Source organism: Panulirus ornatus, chromosome 66 (genome assembly GCF_036320965.1).
Source record: "Panulirus ornatus isolate Po-2019 chromosome 66, ASM3632096v1, whole genome shotgun sequence".
NCBI lineage: Eukaryota > Metazoa > Arthropoda > Malacostraca > Decapoda > Palinuridae > Panulirus > Panulirus ornatus.
This window is the reverse complement of record NC_092289.1, coordinates 23,629,650-23,643,672: the sequence shown is the minus strand read 5'-3', so window position 1 is coordinate 23,643,672 and position 14,023 is coordinate 23,629,650.

The following is a 14,023-nucleotide window of genomic DNA, read 5'->3' as shown; positions in this document are numbered from 1 at the left end:
CTCTGGAAGTGAACAAAAACTGCACATGGTTTACATCTCTCTTTCAAGTGATATCAGCATAAAAATAACCTACGTTGATTTCATTCCAGGAAGTACAGCCAGACAAGAATGGGACGCGGGTGGTCTAGCTTTTTTTTTCCAATGTCAGGACTTACGTGTGCTCACTGCTCAAGGTGGGTCAGTATTTCTCCATCCTCTACGATCCCAGTGTCCGGTAGGGGCTTTAATATGCGCAGGGAAAGTGGGGAGGGATCGAAATTGCCCTGTATTCTTGTACATAACTTTCTATATGCAAAATACTAATCCACAACTTTTACTTCACATGCTAAATTCACATGGGGCGATTAGGGAAAATTTGTTGTTCTATCTTTCTGATTTTCTTTACACACATCGAACTGACCCACTACTACTAATTCGCATGCGAATTTCACGATCTACTTCACTGGCTCTATTTCGGCAAATATTTAAAAGCACGAGAAAGATGAAAATGCCCAAGAAGCGACAACTTCCGCGAGCGAGCATGTTTGCTTGATAGACAAAAAGAAATAACCGTAAGCATATAACTAGCACAATGCGGTGGTAGTCTACGTGTAAACTACTCAAACAAATAACCACGGAAGCTGCCATCACCCGCATCACGTGAGATCTCATCAATACTCCCCCTCCTTTATAACACCAAACCCCCGGCTGGCCAATATTGCTCCACTTAAGCAATAAGGAATCCCGATGACATATACCTCCCCTCGCAACGCATGGCCATCTAAGCAAAAATCCCTTTCATAGAATACAAGACCAACATCTGACATGTCTACCCTGATAAGAAAGGACTGCAAGAAACCCGTCTGTCAAGATGTCCGCTCCGAGCCATATATCCTGGCCCCCTCCAGAGAACGCCCTATCCTTTGCTTTCAAGGAAATCCGTCTTCCAAACGTAGCTTACTCCTCAGTCTGTTGCTTGATCAAACTTTCACCTAACTTGCGAGACACACTCTTGACCTGACACTTACTTCACGAGACGCTAAATGCCTCATGCGACACACACTAAAATTTCCACACAGCTTACCCAACCCAAGTTAATTTATAGGTCGTTACTCCTCGGTCTGTTCTGTTAGCAGTGTCACGACGATTCATGTGGACTTATCCGATCATCCATAAGATCGAGTCTTGCTCGTAATCGCGCGCAAGTTTGGTTCGTCATTATCACTCTTACAGAGGAAACAGGAATATTGCTAAAGAGTGAGGGTATGCTGAGCCACCGTCGACGCTGTTGCGTCACAGGTGGTAAACAAGGAGGAATGTCGGTGACAGTGGGGGCAAGGTTAGCCCTCCTGCAACCTGGGTCACGCTCCATGACCCCCATGACACTAACCTGCACAATGTAGGTAATTAAAGGCATCACCTCACGTCATCATATGCATCACTTTTGCAATACCTTCCTGTGGAGTCTTGCAATACTTTCCAGACAGCCCTACCACTGCCTGCTCGGTGAAGTGAAAATTTGTCGCAAAGTTCCATGGTCTGATGGCTGACGTCTAGAGGGGTTTAGGGCAGAAGAATATTATGATTCTAACCGTTTATCTTTTGAACTGGTCGATGTGGCTCCCGTAGGAGGTGATCGTTTTTTTTACAAACACAAGAAGGATGCAAGTGATTACTTCTCAAAAAGAATGTAGTAAACAATGACAGCATAATTTTCCTTTATTACAGCAACTCGGGAGACTTTCTCATACAATATATACTTCAAGGGAAAAAAATGACTACATTTCTACTGAGAGATATGTTACCACAGCCGTTATGAGAATGGAAACCAAAGCTTACGTAAGGCCCGGCTGCTATTGTCTCTTAAATACGAAATTCCAAGCTACGTGCATCCGCAAGTGTCGTGGTCTTTACCTGATGCGGGCAACATCTGACAACTTATCACTGGCAACACTGGTCATTTATTTGTGTTGCTGAAATTATCACAAAATCGCTTACAACACCGTTACCATAACGAGAGGCGGACCAACTCGCCGTTTCTGCAACTGACTCAAACGCAAGGCACGAAGACTTGGTGGTGGTCGGAACACTCTGGGGTCATTGACTGTAACATGACGTAAAAGAACCAGACAGTAACATTACCTACATTAATATAAACGAATAACTATCTCCATCCGTAAAACAGCAGATACTTTAAAGGCAACTGAATCATTAATTCATACCATTAAGATAGAACAAACTGTTAGATATAACCTTTCAGCTTCGCAAATCATGTCATTATTGCTAGCATTCTGCCCAGCTGTACATTTATCCAGAGTTCTTACAGTATCCAAGAGATGACAAGTACTATGAACTCAACTTTTGACTGCTTCCTTCATGCTACTATCATAACATCCTTTATTCTAACCCCAAACTTGATTCTTCAACGATTCTTGAGAATGAGTGAACCGCACCTTCACTACAAGAGGCCGCTTTCATCTGATGGGGGATTTATATGTCATCTGCAAAGATAATGACATGACATACGTCATGGAGTCACACCTAATGTATACGATCTGCAAAATTTTTATCATTCTGTTACACAGAACCAAAAATCAAAAGCCTCAAGCCATGTTAAAGACTGGATGATCTGAAAACAAGCAATTCTTCAATTTTGTTTTTTGTTTTTACAATATAATACCGAAGCCAAAACTTGATTATTATGAAGATACTCATCAACATTAAAGAAAAATAAGGAAAACATTTTGCAAAAAGCAAAACACCTTAACCATATCACTTGTAAACTTCAACAATAACTGCAGGTGATTATCAAGAACCAAGTTGAGACTCTCACTCGCTGGCCTCGTCACAAACATCTTGACTGGTGTTAATGACATCCGTTACCGACTAACGTACCGCTTCGTGTATCGTTATGACAGAAGGACTTGTGAGACGGCAGGAACCAGGTTATGATGTGATACCTTCGACCACTAGAGAACAAGTTACATAACTTTATTATTACGGAATCTTGGTCAATTGTTAACTGGAATATATCATGAACTCTGATGTGAGTGGCTATCACTGCTGTGGTGGTTAGCATGGGGAGGCCAGGGGCTTCCTAAACACTGTCAACTAATGACACGGACTTCATATATTCTCTTACTGAAGGATTAGACTGAGACATATAACTGTAAATACCAAAAAATTAGTCTAGACATTGTTCCCTGCATTTAATAAGACATTACTCGGTAAAAAGGACGAAAACATGATCGGGATATTCTCGCTTAACCTAACCTAACCTTGCTACAATTTAGTTTCAGGAGGAAAATCATCAACGCGCCTTCCAAAACAAACTCGGGGAAAAAAAAGGGACACACACACACACACACACACACACATTTTAATGACTCGTTACCCCTACAGGATACGAGCGACACACTAAACGCATCCTGCTGTAAGAGAGCGAGGTATGACTTACCGGGAATGTGATGTTTGCGTTAAGCCCCCCGTCCCTCCGGCTAGGCAAGCAACACTGCAAACTGTCTCTGCGCTAATCAGGTACTAATTGACCCAACACTGACCTCGTCTCTGTTCTACGTAATGTGTCATGTCATTTGCTGTGTTACCAAGACAATTAATTTTCTCTGGTTAATCACTCCACTGATTCACTTTTTCACACTCGATGCATTTTCATTGCATCTTTATTTGTCACCTTCTCCCTGTATTTTCCTATTCATCTGGAAAAAGTTGCTAATCAGTAATTACCTTCAAAAGTTAGAAGTCGCAGACTTTGATAAGTATGCCTAATTAGCTGTTGGTTATTCCACAACAGGACACACACAGGTTTTTAAGCTTGGTCATTAAATGTTGATTTAGAATGACATAGCCTTACACCTACAGTCCTGGCTCAGATGACATCACTGCAGTGACTTGACTTATTTCACAGCTCGTTACCAACCGGACCTGGGAAAGCCTAGCCGGAGCCTCATGAAGTTGTTATTTTTCCAAGCAAACCTTGCTTACACACTTTAAAGATGGCCTCCTGGTTCCACTATAAGGTTAGTCAATCGGTACTGTAGAGTTTCTTTACATGACTGGGGAGGTATGGAATTATAAGGTTGTCTGAAAAAGGGATCGTTTGTAACACAGTCGGTATGCTGCAAAGCAGTTTTCTAAATGGCTTTGACGCAGTATTCAGTGTTGTCTTGCACATACATTGAATATTTTCATCAGTAGTAAAAGCTTTCATTGTTAATCCTCTCACTAAATGACGTGGTTTCCTACTTTATTCAATGTGAAATCCAAATTTTATCTTTATATCTGTGACATAAATCGCGTCCTGTTACTGAGGATGGAGAAGGGACGGCCTTGACCACTAGTTGATGACACAACTCAAGATTGTAACATGAAACTGCGGTCAATCGTGATCTTGCTCATGCCCATCTTAACTCTAAGAATTTTGAGTTAAGCCTTTGAATTATTAAACTCAAAAACATGGCTAACAACATACCACTGTACTAGACTGGAAGTAGATACGGATTCGTACCACTAATGACAGAAAGGCGCACTTGTCACCTCTCCAAGGCATGGCGTGTCTGCTGATAATTCTATCCTCCCGAGTCCCATAGAAAAATATATGACAAAAAATGGAAAAATTATACCGAAATAAAAGTGGTGAGCACTGAAGACTTCTGGATTCGCAACTCTGACGTAATCATTGTACTCAGTCAATATGTGACACTTTTCCTTTCACTAACTGTTAACGTGAAATTTTCCAGTAGTTGATATTCTCATAATAAAAACACTTGCCATGGTAAAGACCGTAACATTTATTCACCTTATACGGGCAACAAAACCAAATGAACTTAACCCCCAAGCAGATCCATTACACCAAAACATAGGCATGACTTTGATCAAATCGAAACCTTGTCTTCAGATTTATCTTTGATCAGGTTCATCACAGACATAAAACTGCCGACACCCTTGCCTCCACATACCTTAAGGCGCCGAATCACACGGTTAACTCTCTCACGGATACATGATCAGTGACTATAATATACGGTAGAAACTCATGTACAAATCATACATTCTTCGTGTAATTTCACGGCCATATGACATGCTAATCCTAAGACTACTACTGCTTCGAGATCAAAGGTGAGCATGTGTAACTATGACCCTGACTATCCTCATCACGACACAAACCTGTTCCATCTCCTGACACGTCGCCAATACACGTTAGCATGCTATGTCAAATTTCGTGTCAGCTTCTATACTTGTCTGCTCGTATAATAGATAATACTTTCGTTTATCTTAGCACAGTGTATCTACCTTTCTGTATTTACCTGTATGTACGGTCTGGAGATATTTCTACGCTAGTACGTCCACCTCTCGAACTTTATACACGATCAAGTTGACTTTTAAACCTCTGTAAACTGCCGGCATTCACAGTTTCTTTTCTTAGTCTCTATTCTAACTATTTTCCTCCCTTCTATCTAATCGGAACTTCTTAACATGGGAATGATTCTGTTTTGGCCTGATATATAAATGCATGTGTGCTTAAGCTTAAGCTACGACGTAGTATGGACATAATATACCTAACAGCGCTCCGAAGCTGTCTGACCTTCCGATCCATGTTCGGACTTCTAAGTCAGATGTCTGCGAAACATGATTAACAAGGGTTAGTGCTACCTTAACTCCTCCCTACTACCCACTGTGTCCCCACCTACCAATATTTACCTACTTTCATTAATCATCTGCTCAACTCTATCAGCCTCCTTCCCAGACAACTCCCCCGAGTATTTATATCATCCGTTTGCCCAAATATCTCTCTCCTGCCCTCCTACATCACCCATTTGCCCACTTAAGTCTCACATCTGCTCAAGTGTCTCTCAACTAACCCCCTTATCTCATTACACCTTCCAATTTTCCTCTTAAGATCATCCCTTATATACAGGTGTATCATCCAACTGCTCATCATATACCACTCAGCCCTACAATCTATATGCTTTGCAACACACTGTTGAACTGTCTCTGGTCGTTTATACACAAGAACAAACTTTTGTAAATGCCACTTGACCATTTAACCCTGATCAAAATCGAGGAGTCTATACACCATATTGGTTTACAAATAGAGGTTCTGTGTGTCAGAGTTTATAAATCCAGTTCTAAGTACGAAAGGACATGTTTCAAGTTGGTAAACACATCATGTGTAAATCTATTTTGAATACCAATGTTATCGATCGCATAGACATCTAGATATTTCCGTTCCTGAACCCTCCTATATATGTTGTAGCAAATACTCGACTACAAAATGCACTGCCTTTCCAAAATAAAGTTCATATTGCTGTCAGTACCAGGGCATTCATTATGGTCGCTGGGAAAACAAAAGAATTTGGTAGACAATGAGCTTAGGTGAGACTTCTCTTTTTGAAGCTACAGCAGTGAGGCTGGGGCTGAGGCTGACAGAGGAGGAGGAAATGCAAGAGGTGAAAGTGGTGGTGCTGGGGCCACCGTGAGGCGAGGCTCTCCACCTTCATTCACCTAACCCACAACACCAAGCCTAAAGTACCCAGCCTCGCTGGCTTGCCTCGTTTCGACTTGATTTGGTGATTCACATTCATCGCCGCGGTAAAACGGCGATACAAGCTGACGATCATTAAAGTCATAAATGAATAGACCATCGTTACTGACAGACCATGAATATCAGAGTGAACCAGTTCCTTTCAAAAAATGTACTTACGTAAGAAAAACCTATACTGTCGCTGTCTCCCGCGTTAGCGAGGTAGCGCAAGGAAAGAGGCGAAAGAATGGCCCAACCCACCCACATACACATGTATATACATAAAAGCCCACACACGCACATATACATACCAATACATATCAATGTATACATACATATTCATACTTGCTACCTTCATCCACTTTCGTCGCCACCCTGCCACACATGAAATGGCACCCCCCTCCCCGGCGCGCGCACGAGGTAGCGCTAGGAAAAGACAACAAAGGCCACATTCGTTCACGCTGTCTCTAGCTGTCATGTATAATGCACCGAAACCACAGCTTCGTTTCCACATCCAGGCCCCACAAAACTTTCCATGATTTACCCCAGATGCTTCACATGCCCTGGTTCAATCCACTGACAGCAAGTCGACCCCGGTATACCACATCGTTCCAATTCATTCTATTCCTTGCACGCCTTTCACCCTCCTGCATGTTCAAAATCTTTTTCACGCCATCCTTCCACCTTCAATTTGGTCTCCCACTTCTCCTTCCCTCCACCTTTGACACAAATCCTATTGGTCAATCTTTCCTCACTCATTCTATCCATGCGACCAAACCATTTCAATACACCCTCTTCTGCTCTCGCAACCACACTCTTTTTATTACCACACATCTCTCTTACTCTTTCATTACTTACTCGATCAAACCACCCCACACCACATATTGTACTCAAACATTTCATTTCCAACACATCCACCCTCCTCCGCACAACCCTATCTTTAGCCCATGCCTCGCGACCATATAACATTGTTGGAACCACTATTCCTTCAAACACACCCATTTTTGCTCTCCGAGATAACGTTCTCGCCTTTCACACATTCTTCAACGCTCCCAGAACCTTCGCCCCCTCCCCCACCCTGTGACTCACTTCCTCTTCCATGGTTCCATCCGTTGCTAAATCCGCTCCCAGATATCTAAAACACTTCACTTCCTCCAGTTTTCTCCAATTCAATCTTATCTCCCAACTGACTTGTCCCTCAACCCTACTGCACCTAATAACCTTGCTCTTATTCACATTTACTCTCAGCTTTCTTCTTTCACACACTTTACCAAACTCAGTCACCAACTTCTGCAGTTTCTCATCTGAATCAGCCACCAGCGCTGTATCATCACTGAATAACAACTGACTCACTTCCCAAGCCCTTTCATCCACAACAGACTGCATACTTGCCTCTCACTCGAAAACTCATAAATTCACCTCCCTAACGACCCCATCCATACACAAATTAAACAACCATGGAGAAGTCTCATCACGCACTCCTGCCGCAAAGCGACATTCACTGGGAACCAATCACTTTCCTTTTCCTACTCGCAAGCGTGCCTTACATCCTTGATAAAAACTTTTCATTGCTTGTAGCAACTTACCTCCCACACCATATACTCTTAATACCCTCCACAGAGCATCTCTATCAACTCTACTATATGCCTTCTCCAGATCCATAAATGCTCCATACAAATCCATCCATCCATATATATATATATATATATATATATATATATATATATATATATTATATATATATATATATATATATATATATATATATATATATATATATATATATATATATATATATAACCCTGCACAATGCAGTTTTTGTGCTCAATAACACTCGCTATAAGATACTGGAGTTACAACGTTACAACTTTATCTAGTATCAGAGTCAGGTTCCACGGTCTAGTAAAACTCAAAACATTTGAATTCAGTCGTCAAAACAGTGTGACATTATTAAACGCACGATCCGTATTTTGTGCGGAACTTGGGGACTGATTTTGATCGCCTTTGAACAGAAACTGAAGTAGCAAAATGGAGAGGCAAATCTGTATGAATCAACTGAAATCCACGGCATGGATGCATCGATGTATTCCATTTTGTTGTCCCTAATTTCCATCAATGCTTACATGAATACCTGCGACCCTTGGGTAAGATGGCCTAGCCTTGGAAGGTCACACCGTACCTTTCTACCTTCGTTCTTACACGATACCGAACAGTCAGTATTACTTATCATAATTTTCATATTCAACATGAATACCTTTACCATGAACATCATGAAAGTGTCTACCACAAAGGCAACATCCAGAATCATGATTATTTGCGACAGCAACCGATCAATAATGAATCCTCAAATCAGTCTCTGTTGTTGTGTACATAACCGCTTTTTTCTATCAGATTTCTGACTCAAATTAGTCAGAAACTAGTCTGGTTCTGAAAAGCATGCTTTCCTACGTGTGCATTCCCATGATTGATTGATTTTGCGGAATGATGACATTTTTGTGATCAATTTCGTTCGTAAGTGCATAAACTACCAATACGAAAATTAATAACATCCTACTACAATCATACAACTAGACTGTGATTGCAACTGTCTGTAAACAAGACACACACGGTGACTACCACTTATGACCAGAAACCATGGAAATCCCAAGCTGAGACCACCAACTCTGAAGGTGCGAATGTATGGGCGTAGCCTAGCCGGAAAAGGTCAGTGAACCCGGTTACTACAGCTTCTCATATACTTCCACGGTTGCACACAATGAATACTAGATACTTTCTCCCCGCTCCCTCTATTGTTCACATCATTTTTCATTTCACCTCTCACGACCTCCCTCATTTCACACTTCTACATACATCAGGTTGTGGCAACAGCCTCACTGAAGTAAAATGTTTGTAACTGCCTTCTCATTCATCAGACTATTGGTACAATATTACTGCAGTCTGATGAACCACTTGATATAAGTGCTTATTAGCTGACAATGTTCGATTAATCTTGAAAGAATTCATATATGCAAAGGGAAGAGTGGTTCAACGGTCATGGAGTTACGATGTAAGGTAATTTGTTGGACAAAAAAATGTGGTAATGCACATCGGAAAAAAAAAAATCTATTCCACTCTGAAGAATCAATATGGCAACTGTCATGCTTCCCTTAGTTACAGCAACAAAAAATACAGTCCAGGTTCTCCTCCTACTTGTAGTTTTTTTTATCCAATCTCTGGACCCCAATTTACAACTCTTACGACTGTAATCTGTCCCCTCGCCGCAAAATCATTAGTTGTAATATCAAGCCGTCCGTACCTCCAACGGCCCATAAATATGCACCAGTACTGTTGCTACAGATCTCTGGTCCACAGTTCGTAAGCCAATCCTCCCTTCCCAAAGCAAAGTATTCAGGGCCACACCCAGCTTAATTCCAATATGAGGGCTAAATGTGACAATTCTTGTGTCTCCAATTAGAGCAAATCACACCTAGCATGAGCTACCAGTTACTGCTTTCAAGGTGTGCGTCATACCAGCTTACAGCTCTCAAGTATTCAGTCATTTTACACATTTTGCATCTCAAGAACATCAGTTTCTGCACGCCTTAACTGCTTCTTTCTGGGACAACTCGCTTTATCCATCACATTTCAGCTGTCGGGGTAAGTGTACCCTATGACTATACGGCGCCTTTCAGGCCTGCAATCCCTGTACCCTAAGTTCACATCCCTCAGAAACACAGTCGTTAACCCCAAAGTAGGCTATTTCTCTAGAAATGCAGTTTTTGTGCCCTACCTGTACATACACCCAGTATCATGCAAACGCAGACACTACGGCAACTTCCGTGGACCTTAAGACTAATAATGATCAGTGCAAGCATTTGTTACTACATTACATTTTGGATGTTTGCTGTATCTAATGGCCACTAACTCTCACTTGATATAAAGCCAGAATCCTAATATATATTTCATAAACTGCTGAATTCACTTTTGTCAACAATTGCTGGCTACCCTAAGTTCAATCAAGGCCATTAACACAACGACAGCTTGTATGGTGTTAGAATCACCTTAAAACCTGAAAAACGAGCTCAAAATTAAAAGGCGGAGTCGTGTGCAGCAATCCGTTACTCGGCCCCACCGCTACCCCTGCGCCGGGGAGAAATTCTTTGCGGAGTTTACCACCCGGTAGACCAGGGGTGTGTTTAGCAAAGTGCTGGCAAGAGTTCACGAAGGTAGGCTCTGAATGGCAAGTGATGTGAAGGTATCAACAGAAAGGCGAGAAAACGGTCGCTTAGGCGTGAGTTTACGGTGTAAAGACCAGACAGTTATCAATGTCTTTTAAGTGCGGGTTTGCTCTTACAAAAAAAAAAAAAAAAAAAAAAAATCAGGCGTGTATGTCAAAGTGGTGTGAGAGCGCAACCGGTAGTGCTTGACTTGGACGCGGATGTGAGGAAGTGTAGAGGTAGACTGGCTACATGTCTATGTATCTGCCCTGGTCACCTAGTCCACGCTGCCAGGCAAACAGGTGGCTGGTTGGACCAGTCTAGTCATTACTAGCCAAGCTAAGACGACTTTTCAGTGTCGAAACGTGACGTCTACCTAAGTAATACTGAGGCCAATGAATCATATAAACATTGAGTGACACTTGACTCTTGTCCGATAAAACACTATAATGCGTAATAAGTGCTCATTGTGCAAATGAAAACTGAAAAACCAGTTTCAGAAGCTCCTGCAACCCAAGCTAATCCACTAATACACTCCAGGTGCTTCAACGTTAAGTCCTTGTTTGAGGCGAAAAACTTTTAAACATAAGATCTAACTTTAGTTTAATCAAATTCCTCTCAACTCCTCCACATGCACCAGTATTACTTTATATTTAGCTTTTTTTTTTTTCCACTGTCTTCCTTCCAACCCCACCCTATGCACCACGTCGAACCTTAGGAACTAGTCATAGTTAATGATATACACCCCCGTCAACTGTGAGGAAGCCTGGGGTCTCTTAGTACTTGTCTGAAGGAAAAAGGTTCCAGTAAAACCTCTTCTCCCTCTTTTGCCGGTATTAAAACGTTTAGTAAATTTTTTCATCACATCAACGTGAATGCAGATTGGCCTTTCACTTCCCGCTCAGCCTTCCTTAAACTAAGCACTAGTGTTCTTTTGTCACTTCCTGACAGTACAGTTCCCCCCTCGCTCACCTTGGAATAGCATTTGCCCTTCCATGTTACCGCTTTCTCTGAACGATGAAGTGGACATTTCTGACAGCGTAAGAAACAAGGTTCATCTTTGAACCTTATTATAACGCCTGAGTACATCACTGATGTACAGTGGAAACCCATAATTCTGAACGCATTAGTACACATTTCCGAACGTTTGGTACAAGTGCACATCTCGCAGCGTATGGAAACAATGTATATCTCTGAGCGCATGGAGGAAGTGCGATTCTAAACGAATGCACGTCTATGATCGTTTCGAGCAAGAGCATACCTGAATACACGGCAGAAATGCACCTCTCAACTTTCTCCTAACGTCCAGTTCCTCATAATCCATTTAAGCCGAGATTTGAATATAAAATATGTCATTTGTCATCCGCTTTCATATAATACAGTCATTTCAGTTCTTAACCATAACGATCGTCACACGTAATTATGCCCACTAATTCCTAATCCACCTCTCCCCAACCCTTCCTTGACACAGGAGCCATCATTCATATATTCGGTGCTTTCACTTTAACCTTCCACAACCTCCCCCTATGGTGGCCATACCTTGCCCTCAATGATCCATGAAATCAACCCGGTTACCTGTGTTGGTGAAGGACGACCCCTTCCCCTTTCCAGCTCGCTGCTTTTTTTTTTTTTCTTTTCGGGTCTAGTTCGGTACAGAGATTTGTTTGAGGCATATCCATAATATAGTAATACCTACCGAATCAAAACTTCTTTTAGTTTCTCTTTTCAGTGATGGACAACAGTTTTCAATCACCAGCGGACAAATGATGTATACATCTATAAAGTAAATCAGTTCTCTATAGCATGAAAAGTTTTAAGTATTTTCTTTCAGCAGTAAATGGGTCTCAGTTTTGGGCACACAAAATTACCTATTTCTTACAATGCAGAGTCAATTGTATGATCAGTGGTAATTATGTAATAAATGTCATCTCGTCTCTCGCACATTAAGCACCGTCTCAAAGTTGTGACATGAGATGGAACACAGCCTTGTTTAATGCTGATCGTATTATTGTTACGCTCCTGAATAATGTCTTCTATCCATGTGTTACTGAAAACCTAAATGCTTAAACCAGTTTGTTTAGGACGGTCAACACTAACATACTGTTAAAAGACGAACCCCTGGCCCCACCATAGTGCTCATAGGGAGCACTGAACTAGGAGAGAAAGCAGCATTTCCTCTTCCCAAGCATCTCCTTAGTGTAGAAGTTAGCGTAGTGAACAAAAAAAAAAGGGGGGGGTGAGTTCTTATCCAGAAACGGGCAGCCGGCTCACAGCCAACCCTTTGGGCTTGGTCGATGAATGGGTACCTGACGAAAGCTGATATACTATAACAACGAATAATAATGTACGTTAGGTTTAAACATGGCATATTTACAAGGCTAGAAGATAGAGGCAACATGAGTGCAAAAATCTCTCCCCGAACAACATTAACAGTAGTCACAACCCCACATTCGTAGATGCTGAGACCTAACTTTCCTTTTTTCTTAGTCTTATCACCCCCCCCCCCTCCTGCACTCCCCCTTCCCTCAACTTCACACTTGGCCTCTCTTTTACCTACAGCCCCAACCTGGGTCTATCTTTTCCCTCTACCTCAAACCTCACCCTTATCCTCTCTCTTCCCTCTACCTCACTCTTTGACTTCCACACTCCCATGCACCTCACCTTTGGCCTTTTTACCTCCACGAACCAGTATTAGTTAAACACTACGTGCTACAAAAGGAGTGCCACGGCTGTATCTAGGGGACTTTTAAAGAAACCTGGATCCCCTGTCTTTAAAATGTAAGTTAAACAAGGAAATTTTAGTCTGGTGGAGGATGTGCCTGCTCACTCAAAAGTGTCCTCTAAAAACTTGTATGTGATTGCATTATTTGTGAAACGACAATCTGCAGCAAACCTTTGTTAATCCCGGGATTCCTCTGGACTCCCGGCTATCTGGTCACCTCTGTGGAAATGCCATGGAGACCGGGAGCTGGTTAGGTTAGGTTAGTTCTGATGTTTGTAGTGTAACCTGGAAAACTATGGTAAATAACTGCGTACATCATGCATGTAACATGCTTTATCCTTATATTATTTCACTTTCATATACAAATTTGAAGTCCCAATTCCGTAACATCTGTAATCTCTCGCGTATATTCAGCCGAATAGCTGCCTATATCTAATAAACCGTTATCTATCATTTATCTATTATCTGTGATGCTTGTAAGCGCGAGGTAATACTGACGTATAGGCGAACTCGCTCGTGCTTTGGTAGAACGTGCCACACTGGCGAGTTTCCAACAAACGTTAGCAATACCATGGTGTGCTGCGTGGC